This window comes from Haemorhous mexicanus, chromosome 16 (assembly GCF_027477595.1).
Source record: "Haemorhous mexicanus isolate bHaeMex1 chromosome 16, bHaeMex1.pri, whole genome shotgun sequence".
In the NCBI taxonomy this organism is placed as follows: domain Eukaryota; kingdom Metazoa; phylum Chordata; class Aves; order Passeriformes; family Fringillidae; genus Haemorhous; species Haemorhous mexicanus.
In genome coordinates, this window is record NC_082356.1 from 11,110,314 (window position 1) to 11,115,953 (window position 5,640).

Here is a 5,640-nt window from a genome sequence, read left to right on the forward strand (position 1 = left end):
AACAACTTCTAGCTTAAACTGTAATGTACTAACTTTTAGTGATTGGAGAATAGTAACATGAATATGGTAATTATAGTAGTTATGACAGGTTATAGGTAATAGTTAAGGTATAGATTGGTTCTACTGTATTAAGATGCTCAGCAAAGAAAAGTATATAATGCACTGTAACCAAAGCCAAAGGGTCTCCAGGCCTGCCTGCAGCTGGAGCTGACAGCTGTAGGCACAGCTCTGTCGCCCATGACCCTGGACGGCTGTAACATCTTGGATGGAATAAACTGCATTTTGGAGAGCCGCCTGGAGTCCCACATCATCTGGTGTTTGCTGGCACCACCAGTGCTCAGATCCAGCAGTCTCCCACTGGCAGCATAGCCCAAGTCCAGCAGTTTGCTGGCACAGAAAGCCAAAACCCGGCAATTTTCTGGTGCCAACACCAGCACCAGCCAGCAATCTGCTGTTAGCTGGCATTGCCAGTACCCAGATCTGGCAATTTCCCAGTGCTGGCACAACCCAAATGCAGCAATTTTCTGGCAAACAAAGCCAAAACCTGGCAACTTCCTGGTGCTGCCACCAGCACCACCCAGATCGGGTGTTGGCTGCCACTGCCTGTGCCCAGATCCAGAAATTTCATGGTTCCAGCACAGCCCAAGTGCAGCAAGTTTTTGGAAAAGAAAGACAAAACTGGGCAATTTCCTGGTGCCAGGACTATCACTGCCCAGATCTGGGGTTTCCTGGAATTGCCAGTACCCAGATCCAGAAATTTCCCGGTGCTGGCAGAGCCCAAGTGCAGCCATTTGCTGGCACAGAAAGCCAAAACCCAGCAAATACCTGGTGCCAGCACCAACCATCTGGTGTTTGCCAGCACTGCCAGTGCCCAGATCTGGAATTTTTCAAATACTTGCTGGCACAGAAAGTTAACATTTGGTAATTTCCTGGTGGCAGCACATTCCCCGCCAAGATCTGATGTTTGCTGGCACTGCCAGTGCCCACATCTGCCAAATTCTCTGTTCCGATGCCGCCCATGTCCAGCACTTTGCTTGCAAAGAAAGCTAAAACCTGGTAATATCCCCTTGCCAGCACCGCCTAATCTGGTGATTGCTGGCAGCAGGACCCCAGGAAGGAAGAAAGGAAAGAAGGAAGGAAAAGACAAAGGGATACAGATCCAGTCCTTCCTGGAGCCTGGAATGGAATATTTGCTGGCACTGCCAGTGCCCAGATCTGGAAATTTCCCTATTCTGGCACAGCCCAAGTGCAGCAATTTGCTGGCACAGAAATCCAAAACCCAGCCACTTCCTGCTCCTGGGTCTGGGACCTCCCACATCTTCTGTTTGCTGTGCCAGTGCCCAGATTTGGAAATTTCCCAGTACCAGCAGAGCCCAAATCCAGCAGATTTCTGTCGCTGGCAACGACACGACCCAGATCTGGTGTTTGCTGGCAGTGCCAGCGCCCAGATCTGAAAACTTCCTGGTGCTGCCACAGCCCAAGTCCAGTGATTTGCTGGCACAGAAAGACAAAATTTGGAAATTTCCAGGTTCTGGCTCCAGCAACATCAAGATCTGGTGCTGCACACACAGTGCTGTGTGGAAAGCCAAGAGAAGCGGCAGCTGGTGGCTGCAGAAGTTCAACCTTGTTCCTCCACAAGAGGTTCTTGAAAAGAACAGACAGGAGAAGATTCCTGAAAAACTGAAACAGCTTTCCAGAGGTGAAATGAAAATGAAAGACACAATCCTGGACGTTTTCCTATATTTATTTCTATGCTCCCCTTCTCCATGTTGCACTACTTCTCCATCCCAGTAATTGTAGATGCACCTCACCTACAAGATTGGTGACTTAGCAAGTTTTAGGCACTCTAAAATACCATGAGCCACACACACTTTTCCTTGCCCTGTTTTTACTGGAAAGCAACACTGGAGATGAAAGTGCAATGCTGGGGTCAGGTAGGAATCCTACACCAAGGGAAAGTGCCCCGACAGTGTTTGACCCTCAGCAAGGACAATGCACAGCAGCAAGCGAGGGGATTGCTCTGCCAGCGTGCAGGAGTCAGGGCTCTCCATCTGGGCTCAACACTGAAAAGTTCCCGTGTTCGGACAGACGAAGGGGCTGTCCCCGGGGCGCGCGGGGCTCGGCCGTGGGGCGAGCGGGGAACGGACACGGGGACGAACGGCCCCGGGGCTTCAGTTGCAGCGGCAGCGGCGGCAGCAGCAGCAGCCTCAGCAGCGGCAGTGGCAGCGGCAGCAGAAAAAACAGAGAAGCCTCTACACTCTTTTTTTCTTTCTCTTTTTCTTTCTCTCCCTTTCCCGCTCTCGGGCACCCCTCTCTCGGAGCCCGTTTCCCGGCGTTCCTCTCCTCTCCCCGCCTCCCTCTCTCCCCTTGCCGGGCACGGCCATGCCCCCGGCCCGCCCCCGGCCCCGGGCGGGGCTGCCCCGTCCCCGTCCCCGTCCCCGTCCCCGTCCCCGTCCCCGGGCGTCCCGCCGCAGTCTCGCCTCCGCCCGGCTCTGGCCGTACTGGCGGTGGCGCTGCTGGGCGGGCATCAGTGCCTGGGGCTCGGGCGGCATCGCCGCCCTTTGTCTCCGCCTGGCCCGAGCCCGGCCCCGGACCCGACGCCGGGCCGGACGCAGGGTCCAGTCTCGACCCCGACCCCGGCCCCGGCTCCTCCCGGGGCCCGCGGAGGACACACGCGGCGCGGCCGCTCCCACCGCCTCCGCTGCGGCTTCCCCGGCCCGAGCTCCGCCGCTCGGCAGCGCGGCCGCCGGCCCCGAGCCTCCCGTGTCGCGTTCCAAAGAGCGAACGCCCGGGGATGGCCGGCCCGGGGCGGGTGAGGAGCGCTCGGGGGCCGTAGCTGGCCCCGGGCCGAGCGGTGACAGCCGCGTCCCGCCCGCAGGGAAGGCGCAGGAGGCCCTGCAGGGGCGGTACCGGCTGGGTTCGCTGCTGGGGCGCGGCGGCTTCGGCAGCGTCTTCGCGGCCACGCGGCTCTCGGACGGCGCCCCGGTGAGCGGCGGGGCCGGCGGCGGGCGCAGGAGGAGGGGGCGGAGGAGGATGGGGCTGTGCCTGGGCAGGGCGGGCGGCGAGCTCAGCCCGCTCTTCCCCTTGGCTTGCAGGTGGCCATCAAAAGGGTGCCACGAAACCGTGTCCGGTACTGGGGCGAGCTGGTGAGTGAGCGGAGCCAGCGGCAGAAGCCGGGGCTGCCGGGCGGGGATGAGCCGAGGCCCGGCAGGGTGGAAGCCGCCAGGACGGCTCGAGGCGGAGCGGGCGTGGGGCCAGCGCAGGGCGCAGAGCATCCCGGGCTGAGTGAGGGCTTCCCCAGGCCTGGCACGGCATCGGCCCCCACTGAGGGCATCGTGCTCCTCCCGCAGCCCGACGGCACCAGCGCACCGCTGGAGATCGTGCTGCTGGACAAGGTGTCCACCGGCTTCCCCGGTGTGGTGCAGCTGCTGGAGTGGCTCGAGCTCCCCAACAAAATTGTGATGGTGCTGGAGCGGCCAGAGCAGTGTCAGGACCTGCGGCATTTCATTCGGGCACGGCGGTTCCTGTCCGAGGAGGTGGCGCGGGAGCTGTTCCGCCAGGTGCTGGAGGCCGTGCGGCACTGCACCAGCTGCGGGGTCCTGCACCGCGACATCAAACCAGAGAACATCCTGGTTGACCTGGCCACCGGGCAGGCCAAACTGATTGACTTTGGCTGTGGCACCTACCTGCAAGACACAGCCTACACGCACTTTGCAGGTGAGCCTCCACAGGGGTGTGCTCCTGGTGCTGGCATCTCATGGCCCAGCATCTCCCAGGCCAAGCTGGCTGTGGCAGCGGGGATTCTCCCTTTTGCTGCCAGTCAGGGGACTGAGTCTTCAGCTGAGTTGCTTTGGAGGGGCGCTGGGTGGGGAGCCATCTTCCAGCCCTGCTGGCAGCCTTTGCCAGCCACTCTTCCCAGGACGGGGCGGGGCTGGGGCAGCCAGCTCGACAAAAACCCCCGTGGGTGGGGGTAGCAGAGAGGGGTGGCCAGAACCTGTGCCCCAGCCAGTTTGTTGTGCAGGCGAGAGGAAGGGCTTGGACTGCTCCACTCGTCCTGTTTGCCTTGGCTTCATAATATTTTCGGGGCAATGCAAGCAGGGAGGATAAGGGAATGTTTTTTCCCCAGCACGGAGGGGTTTTCCCTTTGCATGTCATGGTCAGGCGTAGCCAGGGCTGCCCTCTTCCAACACCAGTGGCTTCTTTTGCAACCCTGAGTTTGTGCACAAGTCCCAGGTGCTGGCGAGAGGGCAGTGGTCACCCTGTGTGCCACTGATGCAGCCCCTGCACACCCAGGGATGCTGGGGCCAGGCTGTGGGAGCAGCAGCATCCCCCTGCTGAACTCCATCTATACTCCTATTCCATAGGAACACCATCATACAGCCCCCCAGAATGGAACCACTATGGCTGGTACCACGGCGGGGCAGCAACGATCTGGTCCCTGGGCATCCTGCTGCACCAGATGGTCTGCGGGGAGCACCCTTTCAGGAGGGGCTGGAACATCTGCTGAGGCCAGCTCTCACTGCCACAAGGGCTCTCTCAAGGTGGATCCTCTTCTCTGGGCATGGGGGGAATACCAGTGCTGGGAGCCAGCAGCGGGCTCATGAGCATCCCGCTCTGGCAGCTGCTGAGGAGGTGGCACATGTCCTGCTCTCCCTCAGAACAGGGAATTGATGGGAAAGTTGAGGCCCAGCTCTGAGCGTATCCAGAATGGCCTGGGCATGGGAATAGTGGGGCAAAGCAGACAGGAGCCTTCTCCAGCTGAGCGGCAGTTTCTGCTTTCTCTCCCCAGAGTGCAAAGATCTGATCAGGTGGTGTTTATCCGTGCACTTCTTGGACAGACCCACATTAGAAGACCTGTTCTGTGATCCTTGGGTGCAGGATATTCCTCTGCCATAGAAGAAGGGAGAGAGTCCCAGGCACACTTTGATCCAGGGCCCTGGTAAGTTCCAGCTCCACACACACCTTGGCAATCAGAAGCAAAGGAGCCCAGACCTTTTTGTGCTGCCAGTGTCACTGCCCAGGGGTCATGAGATGAGAACACGCAGCCCTTGTGCTGGAGCTGAGCTGCTCTGCCCAGCACTGGTGGCCGCCATCCAAGCTGGTTCCCCCTTTGCTGGGGCAGATGCAACTCATTCTTCAGTCGGCTGCCCAGCTGCTTTTTGGCAGGGCTGGGGGGATGGGCTGGGGTGGGTACAAAATGGGAGTGGGCTCCTGGCCCTGCCAACAGCCCCAGCACCCACCATGGCCTGGGCTGGGGCTGGGGCAGTCAGCCCGGCACAAACAAACCCCATGGTGAGAGCAGAGGTGGGACTCCAGAACCTGTGCCCAGCTGCTTTGCTGTGCAGGCAAGGAAGGGCTTGGGCTGCTCCACTGCCCTTGTTTGCTTTGGGATCCCTGTGATTTTGGTGGCCAGTGCAGGGGGGAAGAGAGAAAGTGTGGGCTTCCCTCCCCAAGGCTGGGTTCTTCCCTAGCATGTAGGGGTTGGGCCTTCCTCAGCCTTTGACAGAGATAAGAGTTTTTCCCTTTTTGTCTCTAATCTCTTTTCCATAATGTGTTGTTTCTTTTTCCAGAGGAAGCATTCTGGGTGGTCCAGACTCCATGGGAAGTGCTTGGGAGCAGCTGTAGCGTGGATGGGCCGTG

The 5,640-nt window shown here is 59.5% G+C and overlaps 1 pseudogene; it reads left to right on the forward strand.

The window, feature by feature from the left end:
• The first annotated feature begins 1,009 nt into the window (after positions 1-1,009).
• Positions 1,010-4,896, forward strand: LOC132334661 (serine/threonine-protein kinase pim-1-like; annotated as a pseudogene).
• The last annotated feature ends 744 nt before the right edge of the window (positions 4,897-5,640 follow it).